Below are 11404 nucleotides of genomic sequence, written 5' to 3' on the forward strand. Positions count from 1 at the left end.
ATATAAACTAAATTCTTCTACTCAATAAACAATCAGCAGATTTAAGATGCAACCTACAAAAGGGTAAATATTTTTAAATTATACTTCTAACAAGGAGTTATATATACAGTTGATATAAAGTATATATAAGGAACTACAAAAATTAAATAGCAAAAAGCCTAAATAACATAATTTTTAAAAAAATGGCAACAGAACTGAATAGCTGTGGCTCAAAAGAAAACATAAAAATGGTCAACAAGTATATAAAATAATGTTTACATCACTAACCATTGGGAAAACACAAATCAAAGTTAAAATGAGGTGTCACCTCATCCAGTAAGAATGATGACTATCAAAAAGAAAAGAAAAATGTGCTTTTGAGAATGTGGAAAAAAGAAAACTCTTGCATACACTTGGTGGTAACATACACTCAATATGGAGAAAATGAAAATAGAATCATGATATCAACTAGCAATTCCAATTCTAGTTGGTGTATAGCCTAAAGAAATGAAATATTTGATAGACATATACAGTTCTATGTTTATTGCAGCAGTGTTTGCAAAACTCAAGGAATTAAAACAACTGTTATATGAATCAAAATTTTGATGTGTGTGTGTGTATTTACACACACACACACATACACATGAAGACATCTTTGAAATACATGAGGATCTGCTCTGAGCATGGAAGCCAGGGAGAGACAGGCCTGGCACTGGGGACTTCCCGTGGCTCTCCCAAGGTGATAGATTGCCTATCGCTGTGACCTTTTCCTCTGCTCTGCTAGGAAGGTCCTCATAGTAGCTCCGGAGATGGGTGTAACCAGTTAGGAACTGAATAGTCCAACTTTAACCTTTTTTTTAGGGAAGAACATTTTATGGAAACCCTTTGATATCTCCCAATATGAAGAAAGCATAAGCGTGCACCATTTTGCCAGAAGCTCAGTCCATTTAATCAGCTTGCCCATCCTGCCCCCACTTTTGGAACTACTTTTTTTTTTTTTGCCATTTTATTCCTCTTGTTTTTTATTTCTCAGCCACTCCATTTCATTGCAACCCCATTTCCACTGCTTGCACAGGACATGCGTGGGAGACACACAAACACACACACACACACACACCCACATATACATACACACATATATGCCATGGAATACTACTCAGCCATAAAGAAAGAATAAAATTCTGGTCATTTACCACAGCAAGAATGAGATTGGAGGTTATTAATTGGGACAAATCCAGGCACAGAAAGACAAGTACCATGTGATCACACTCATGTAAAATTTTGAAAACCTGACCTCATAGAAGTTGGGGGAAGAATGGTGATTACCCAAGGCTGTTTACTCAAGGAAAGGAGAGTTTAGCAAGAGGTTAACAAATAAGTACTGAATTATGTTTAGACAAGAGTATCCAAAACATCTAGAGGAAAGGATTGTGAAAGGTTTACCATAAACAAAAGGAAAATGTTTAAGGAGATAGATATGTTCAAACTGTTTTAACATTACATAGTCTATGTATCAAAACACCAGAGTATGTTCCATAAATATGTCTGATTTTTTGTTTAAAAAATTAAACTAAAAATAAATACCTGCTTAGTTATGAAGATAAAGAAACATGACATAGTTTTAGCCTCCATATTTTCTAGCAAAAGAACTCTTGCTTACAAAATCATAGAATTTGGAGGGAAATAGATGGCATTAGAGCAGATTATGCTAAGTGAAGCTAGCCAAGCCCTAAAAAACAAATGCCAAATGTCTCCTTTGATATAAAGAGAGCAACTAAGAACAAAACAGGAAGGAAGAGCATGAGGAAAAGACTAACTGTAAACAAAGACAAATGGGGGGGAGAGAAAGGGAGAGAGAAGGGAAAGGATATGCAAATGGTAGGAGACCTTCAATGATACACAAAAGTATAAGAGGTTATGATGGGCAAGGGGGAGGGGGGAAAAAGGGAGAGAATTGAACAACAGCAGAGGAGGCAGAGAGGGAAGGTGGGAGGGGAGGGGAGGGGGGATAGTAGGAGTTAGGAAAGGTAGCAGATCAAGACAGTCACTAATATGCCATTATGTAAAAATGTGAGTATGTAACAGATGTGATTCTGCTATCTGTATTTAGGGTAGAAATGGGAGTTCAAAACTCAATAGAGTCAAATGTATGAAAGATGATTTATCAAGAGCTCTGTAATGTTTGGAACAATCAATAATAAAAAAATAAATAAAAAAATAAAAGATATATGGGTTTAAACCAGGGGCAGTGGCACATGCCGGTAATCCCAGAGGCTCAGGAGGCTGAGGCTGGAGGATCACGAGTTCAAAGTGAACCTTAGAAAAAATGAGGCACTAAGCAACTCGGTGAGACCCCATCTCTAAATAAAATGAAAACCAATAGGGCTGGGGATGTGGTTCAGTGGTTGAGTACCTCTGAGTTCAATCCCTAGTACACCCCTCATAAAAATTGACATGAGTTTAACTCTTCTGTTGAAAGCACACGATCATTTTTGAAAATATCTGAATAAATGTTGATGCATAGCTTACCAAAAATGTTCTGACATTCCACTCCAGTTCCATTCCATCTTCATGTTTATTTTTTCATTTGAAATGTTAGCACTATTTGTATTTTTCCTTTTGATGGAAGACATCTCAATATGATAAATAAAGTTTGGTGTGGTTAGACAGGCATTAAGTGTTGAGGAAATTGGAATCTCAGTAAATTCTGCATTAAGGACTCATGACTTAGTCTGAGATGTTACCTGACCCGTTATTGCTTCCATTGAGTCACCTCCTGAGATGCTTTTCTCTTCAGTAGCACAGGAAAAATGTACACAGATGGAGTTCTAGGGTCTGTTTCAGCTTAAAGTCTGCACTGAAATTAATCTTTTTTCATCCAATGAGTTAATAGTATTATTCAGAGAAAGAATATTAGTATGAACTTTAGGTTTGTTTGAATATACTCTATCCATGCACATTAATATCATGAGTAAAATGTTTATAAATAATGCATTAATGCAAAAGCATTTCATATTAACTTTAAATTCATTTAACTTCTCATAAATGTTCTAAGCTAACATATTTGTGTAGATTTTTAAAATATTATGTAATGACAAAGCATCCATATTATGCTGTGGTTTTATGTTTCAAAAATTCCACGTAAGACAAATCTAGGGTTCTACTTGTCACATATGATTCCCCTAAAAAAAGACAAAGAACAATTTGGAGGGAGGATAATGAGAGTTACATTTTCAATTCACTTATTTCAACTCTGTAATATAAAGAATATATAGTGTGTCATTCAAGGATTTTAAAAGACATTAAAATCCAACACTGAAACACAAAAGCATTTACATACAAAAAGCATCTAATGAGTTTACTAGGAACAGTGCCAAGTTCCAGGAATGTGAAATGATCAGATATAAGCCATAGCCTACAGAAACCCCAAGCGTTGGAATAGGAGACGTGAGCAACACTCTAATACCAGGAGAGCTTTCAGGAACAGCTAATGCTGGAGCTTTAGGTGGTGAGTGGTGCACACACAAGCATCAGGCGAGCTGCAGGAGCTGGCTACTGAGCCACCTCTCCGAAGACTGGTACATGGACATGAGAAAAATAGCATTCAGGAAGAATCTCAGCCAAATTTGTGAACGAGTACGAGCAAAATATGAGTAATAGTGAAAGACTTCAAAGATTAATATTGCTAATTACATCATAATGTTAAGAAACAAATACAGGTTTTTAAGAAATCAGTTCATCAAATACATAAACAGAGTCCTAGAATTTATGTATGCACCGAAATACATAACTTGCACATAAATGGTACCAAATAATTAGTACATAAAAGAATGAATTAATATTTTAGTTGCTGTTTACGATTGTGTGACTATTCTCTTGAGACTACGTACTTTATAGGAAGTGACTGAGTTTATTTGTTTTATATCTCTAGCAAATAATAGCATTCCTGAAACATAAGAGTCCTTCAATAAATGTTTGCAGCAGCTTGTTAAATGGATTAAAGTTTGTGCTTGAATTAATAAGGAAGCAATTGTACTTTGGCAAATGCAAGATCAAATGTTGATTAGGTTCTATGTAAATAAATCAATGAATCATTTGTAAATATAGACTCAAAATTATACTCACCCTATGTTCCAGAACATTTTTAGCACCTTTTAAAAGAGTATATAATTTGGGGGATTAAAGTACTGTTAAATCTCTTAGCATAATAAATTTGAAATATGGCATATCGTGATGAGATTCTGGAAGATTGGGCAGATAATGTTGATCTGTAGAGAAGACCACTGCAGTCTTAGTACTCTGATGCTATATGCATTCTACTCTTCTTTTACCCGTGTGCATACACATGTGCGGTGCATTTCTACTGCTTGGCCTATAATTGCTTATCCTTGCCATAATTACTTTATTAGTGTATCTATACCATTGGGAAGATCATGCCCCGTTGTGGTTATACAAATTTGTTTACAAGCCTACAGAACTAGAATTTAAATTATGTTGCTGTGTTAAAAATAGTCACGGGTCTCTTTTCATGGATTCCTTCAGAGACCTGCTAAAATGATGAATCAATGTGCCCAGGGAAATAAGAAAAAGTTTGTCCTTCAGTACTTTTTGTATGCAATCCTCGGATGCTTCAAAAGTTTACCTCTTTATATGAGATGATTAAAGACAGATTTAGAACTAGGAACAACATCAACAATAGCACATTATTTTTGAGTACGGTTAATGCAGCTATCATGTACCAGAGGCCTCCAGCGGCAGGGAAAGATGATGTCTAGGGAATAGAAATAGGAAAATTCAAATGGATTTTATTCAACAGTGACACAGCTTTTTGCCTCGAAGTAGAATGTATGAGACTATTGAATGCCACAATTTAGATGAAATGTTCATTTATGGGAAATAATAAAATAGATTTGGGAAGATAGTTCTCAACAGTACAAAACAAACGAAGAAAATACATAAAAAGAAGCAAATAGAAACCTAAATTAAGGTTTTTCGGCGTCCCCAAGGTACTTCCTCACTATTTCCCGTTATAAGTGACTCCATTTAAAGAAAAACAAAAATCTGAAGGAAATCAGCAGAAGGCACACATGGTAAAACCCAGGGGGTGGGTGATAGGCCTGGTGGGGAGGAGAGAAAGTCAGTGATCCACAGCCCACGAGGAAAATTCCTGAGGAAGCAAAGGGGACATTGTGTAAATATGCTCTCCTGGTTGGAAGGAAAAGACATGTTACAACAGTTTAAGCTGAATTTAAAAAAATAAGGTTAAAAGAAGAAATGACAAGACAAGGAATGACAAGTAAATTTGAAAAGGTGGCAGCAAAAATAGATTATCACCACTGGAAAAACCAAAGCCACGTGAATGAGCTGCAGATGGGACAGCAGGTGCAGACTGCAAGTCCTAAGGAAAGGTGGGCCACCAAATTAAAGAACAAGGAAATGTACAAAACCAAGCGTTGGGCCAACGTTCTATTACTGCAAAATAAATTAACTCATATGCAAAGCCTTAAAACAACACAATGCAAAACACAAAAGTCACCCTTTCTGTGGGTCAGGAGTCCAGGTCTGGGTTCCCTGGGTCCTCTGTGCATTCTCACTGGGCTACACTCAAGACACAGAGGGGCTGTGGTCCTACCTTGTTCTTGGCAGAATTCAGTTCTTTGAGTTATGAGACTGAGGTCCTGATTTTGTAGCTGGCTGATGGCTGGAGCTGCACTTGGCTCCAATTCCATTGTCTTAAAGCTTCTCGGCTTTCTTAGTAAAGGCCAGAAAGGAATCTTATAGCCCTTGTGCAATCACGGAGATGAGGATCCGGTGGTCTTATTGGCCCTGCCCACCCTTGGGGACTGGGGCTTACAGAGGGCACACACAGAAGGAGTGGAAATCCCCAAGGCTGTCTTAAAATTCTGAATGTCACCCACGCAAAATAGAGAGAGATGTCAAATCAAGAAAGGAAATGTGTGACATAAATTTGATGCTTCTGACGAAACCACAAAACACATAAAATGGGGATTTCTTACTTAAAGACTGCAAAAAACTCCAGGTTCTTTGTTTTTTCCTCAAAAAATCCATGATGCAGAAAAAAGACACAACAATTAAATAGCTGAAAACACAATCTCTAATTTATAAATGGAGAAGCCGGTGGGACGGTTTTAGTTAATGTAGCTGATCAGAGGGCAATCAACCTCATATGCCTGTGGAAAGAGAGCAGCTGAGCTCTGCAGGACCCGGAAGGCACTGCAGTTGGTGGTGCGTGGTGAGAAAGTCAACCCAAGGAGCACAGAGTCATCTGCGCATCCACACCCCATGGACCCGTGGTCTAGATGGACAAAAGTGAAGTCTAGAGGCTTATTTTATTTTTGATACTAGGGATTGAACCTCGAGGCACTGAGCCATATCCACAGCCCTTTTTATATATATTTTATTAGAAACAGGGACTCACTGAGTGGCTTGGTGCCTCGCCAAGTTGCTGAGGCTGGTTTGAACTTGCAATCCTCCTGCCTCAGCCTCCCAAATTGCTAGGATGATAGGCATGTGCTACTGCACCTGGCTTAGATGTTCATTTTAAAGAGAGAAATTTAGCAAAGGAAGGGCCAACTTTGGGGATATGACTCTCTGGGCATAGGAATAGATAGGGAACTAGACTACAAAACAGAGGGATGAAAAGTGCAACCCATCTCCTAATCTTCTCTGTTCAGATCTATTTGTAGAGAAAGTTCACCAGCCCACATGCATCTCCAGGGGGCATTGTAGTCTCCCCCTCTTAAAAATGAACAGAACCAATAATTGACAACAGTCAAAAAGAAAAAGGCATGTTCCAAAGCAAACAAATAATATAAGAAAATCTCTAATAAAAGTTGTTATGTAGAAGCAGAAAGAAACTTCAAGAAATGGTGCACAGTTATCTCTAGAGATAAGTCCTGTGGTACCTATGCAGCTCAGGGTAAAGGAACCTGTACAACAAATGCTATCAAAATAAAATGAGTAAGACCTGTGAAAATTAAGAAACTCACTTAGACTTATAACTAAGTGAACTTTCATAAATACAAAGAATGATACAAAACAAACCTCTTAAATACATCTGACCATCATCTGCAAGCAGATACAGCAGAATGGCATTATTTTAGATTTAAAATTACATGATTTAAAAGTTTTTTTTTTTTCAAAATGTAACCTGTCTATAAATAATACTGGCTGTGTGTTGTTATAATTGTAATTGGACTCATATATTTTTTATGAAGTTGGCTCTGTGCATATTGGAGGTAAGAGCTCACTTCAAACACAATGCTCTTGGTCATCTGTAATTATGTCTAAATTTTTTTTATAAAGCATTCATGATTATTTTAATATAAAACTTTGTTTAATCATACAAATATAGCTCCCTGAGATGGATTTGGTTTATATTGGCTGCTGCTGTGCGAACCAGCATGCTTCCCCTCGGGGAAGGAACAAAGAACTACACTCTACTAGAATGGCCACTCAGAAAGTTCCCAACGCCACCTGCTGGTGAGGATGTGGAGCTCATTTGGAGGGCTCATTTGTGGGTCATAGGAAAGCAACATGGTGGAGCCACTTTGGTAGTTCCTTTGGAGCTTCTGGCAGAAAAGCATAGCCGCTCAAACACCTTTGACTGAAAAATGGTCCTCTATTGGGGAAGGTTGACCCCCTCTACCTACCACACAGCTTGCAGGGGGGCACACATGAAGTGGAGAGGGAGGAAGGGACACCTGCCTAGCTTTCCAGATCAGCTGAATCAACCCTGGTGATTCATGGGGTGACAGATGTTGCACTCAGAGAGCCCTCACATCCAGGCAGACAATTTAGTGAGAAGTTTGACAGTTTCTTACACAAGTAGACACACTCAAAACTAAACACTCTTAATATTCAGTAATTACTTTTCTTAGTATTTAACCAAAGGATTTAAAAATCTACACCTATAAAAAGAAATATATGGACACAGCAGTGTTATATTGGCTTTCTTAATAACTGGTAAAACGTTAAAGCATTGGAGATGCCCCTATTCTGGTGAAAGGATAATGAAATCTGGTGTAGTCAGCTAACGGAATGGTACTTGGCACTAAAACAAAGTGAACTATTGCACCATGGAAAGGCATGTTGAAATCTTAAATGAATGTTACAAAATGACAGGAGCTAATCCCAAAAGAGCTGTGTACTGCCCCATTCCAACCAAATGACAGTCTGGAAAATGGAAAACTATGGATGCTGCCAAAAGATCAGCAGGCAGGCACTGAGGGGCAGAGGTTGGAATGGGTGGAGCAGGGGATGAGTAGGGCAGTGGAAGTACTCTTCCTGGTACTATAATGGTGGACACATGCCATTACATATTGTCCAGATCCACAGAAACAAACAACACCTGGAGTGAACCTTCATGGAATTTGAATGATTATGCTTTATCAACAAATGCTAGTAAATTTTAACAAATGTAACGCTGGTGGGGGATGTCAATCATAGGCAGGGCTATGCATGTGTGGGGACAGAGTATTTGGGGACATCTCTGTGCCTTCCTTTCCATCTTGCTGTGAACCTGAAACTTCTCTAAACAAAAATTAAAATCTTTAAAAATAAAAGCAAGCAAGTAAGCTGAGAGTAAGAAAGAAGGGTTGAAGCTACAAAGATTGTGGCAGAGATAAAACAATTCTGTTGTATTTAAAATAATCAGGAAATTTCGGAGTCATATGACCTCTCCTGAATTTAAAGTGTTAAATAGCCAGCGATTTGCAATGTAGACTGAAATGTAAAGCTATCTAATAAAGAACTGGCACTTGAACACTGAACCTTGGACAAATACATGGAATTGAAAGACTTGGAGTAAGATCTAACTATCCAGGTAAGAAAGTATGAGGCAAGGACACAGCCTATAGAACAGTGACCTCCCCAGTACTGACCTATTCCTCAGCCACTCTGGGCAACAACTCTTATTTCTTAACTAGGAACTCATTCTGGTCACTTTAGTCAGTCAATTGATATACAGAATATCTATATTTAGCTCTCATCCCAGAATGTGGTTTCCCTTATTCCCCAAACCTCCTTTAGTTCTTTAATGAAGCACAGAGTCAAAAGAACCCCTGTTGCTGTTTAATTGACAGCTAACTTGGGGTTTTGAAGTCTACCTGAGTGGGACTCACAGTAGCCCAATGCAGGAAACCATATTAGCTAGGACTGAGGTTGACAGAGGGTTACACATTCCTCATTATTGCAAGATTATTTTTCCTGCGGATGACTTTTCCTTTCTTTCATTTTTAAAAAAGAAAAGAAAGAAAGAAAGAATAACTCAGTAGGTGGTCAATTCACTTTTCAACAATTCTTCCTCTGGGGACAGGCTGAAGTGATTTCACATTAAGGGGAAATGAGTTTTGCTGCTCTTCATAAATTGCTAATGAGCTTTTTGAACAATTGTAGCCCTAACCTGATTCACAAAAGAACCTTCTCAGATTTGTCATTAATATTCTTGTAACAATAAAGGAAGAGAAAAATACCAGGGAAGTTATGCCACTTGATAAGAACTATTTCCGTCCTTTCATTGCAGCTGTTAGATTATTTCTCGCCATGACACTGCCAAGGAACCAGGATGCGGTTTGACAGTTCAGCCTTCTGAAGTCCCGACTGCTCCCCCATCTTTCTTTGCAAAGGGAGGAAAGCTTCACTTCGGTGCAGTAGGTAGCATGTCAGCAGAAATAGACTTTATTTTCACCCTCGCCAGTCACCAGCTTGTGTGACACCGGGCAAGTCATTCCTCCTCCGCCCTGGACTGGTCTCTAATGTGTCCGATGTGTTTAAATGGACCTGTTTCCAAAGAGCTGGAAGATCTCCCAGGTTCCTCTCAGTATTCATCTACAATGATGCTACTAAATGCATAATATATGAAACCCTATTCTTTAAATTTATGGAATGATTTCTCCTACATGTTTTCTTGTTTACTTCTATTTTCCTCAAGCAAACCAACATGAAATTTTGGAATTCTATTAGAATAGATGGAGGGAATATGGGGGATAAAATGGATGATGCCTCCCTCCTGCCACCCATCTCTCTCCCAGCATGCTTCTAACCTTCTTGAAACAGGCAAATTAAAGAAGCCAGTTGGTACTTGCACCACTCTGTGTTTAGAACCTTCTAACAGATTTGTTAGATTTTTTTTTTTTAATCTTCCACATAACTATATGTAACATCTTTACCAATCTTTTTGACAGGGCATCCTTAAGGTCCTTTTTGTTTTTCCCCCTCTATCTCTTACAAATAGTTTTCTCAAAGCTTTTTGTTTAGGACAGTGCTTGCTTTATATTTCTGCAGGACGCTTCAGAATTGTAATGCAAAAAAAAAGAGTACATGTATAATGTCATAAGTTGGCGTGAACATACTGTATGTAAAGAGATATGAAAAATAGTGCTCTATATGTGTAATAAGGAATGTAATGAAAAAAATTCAATCTATGCTTTGAAACTCTTCTTCCACTTAAAAAATTCTTAAAAATACAGTGGCTTGAAACAGCAATGGCTTTGAGGGTCAGAACCCCATGCATATCTTGAGCTTATTCTGTCTGGTCACCCTGATGCCTGCTGGGGCTGGAAAGTCTGCAACTGCTTGTTTGGCCCTATACCTAGCACCTTAAGGAGAGAGATGTGAGTGGCGGAGGGCTGGACAGAAGAGTAAGATTGCAGTTGAGTCTGGGTTGTTATCAGGTCGTCCATGCCTTCTCAAAGAGCTCCCTCTCCACATGGCTTCTTCATAGTCGGTCTTCAGGGAGTCTCATCTGCAGTTCTTTTTCCTTGAGGTTGTTATTAGTGCATTCCAGTTAAACATAGCAGTAGGGTTCATTTTCATAGCAAGAGAAGATTATAATTTGCTCCATTTCAGTCTCCAGTACTTCCTCTCTCCCTCCCTTTCCTCTTCTCTACTAGTCCTACTTCTATTTATTTGTTTATTTTTCATTGGTGTTTTCTGGCTGTAAGCCAAGGTGGAATTCTCCATGGTCTATTCATATATGTATATAACAAAATTTGGCTAATTTCATTGCACAGTTCCAGACCTTTCCCACCCCCACCCACCATCAGTCTCCCTTCCTCTGCTTTACTGATCTCTCCTCTGTTTTTGTGAGATTTGCCACACCTCTTCTTTTATTTCCTTATTTTTCTCTGGTTTGCACATATGAGAGAGCACATTCCACCCTTGACTTTCTTTGTCTGGCTTATTCCACTTAGCAGAATGTTCTTTAGTTCCATGCATTTATCAGAACATTTATAAGTTCATTCTCATTTATGACAGATAAGAACTCCATTATGTACTTATATCACATTATCTTTATGTATTCATCTGCTTACAGCCACCTGGCCGGGCTCCATAACTTGGCTCTTGTGAATTGCACTGCTATAAACATAGATGTTCCTGTGTCATTATAGCATATAATGAAACG

The sequence above is a fragment of the Urocitellus parryii genome, chromosome 12, assembly GCF_045843805.1.
Source record: "Urocitellus parryii isolate mUroPar1 chromosome 12, mUroPar1.hap1, whole genome shotgun sequence".
Taxonomy (NCBI): Eukaryota; Metazoa; Chordata; class Mammalia; order Rodentia; family Sciuridae; genus Urocitellus; species Urocitellus parryii.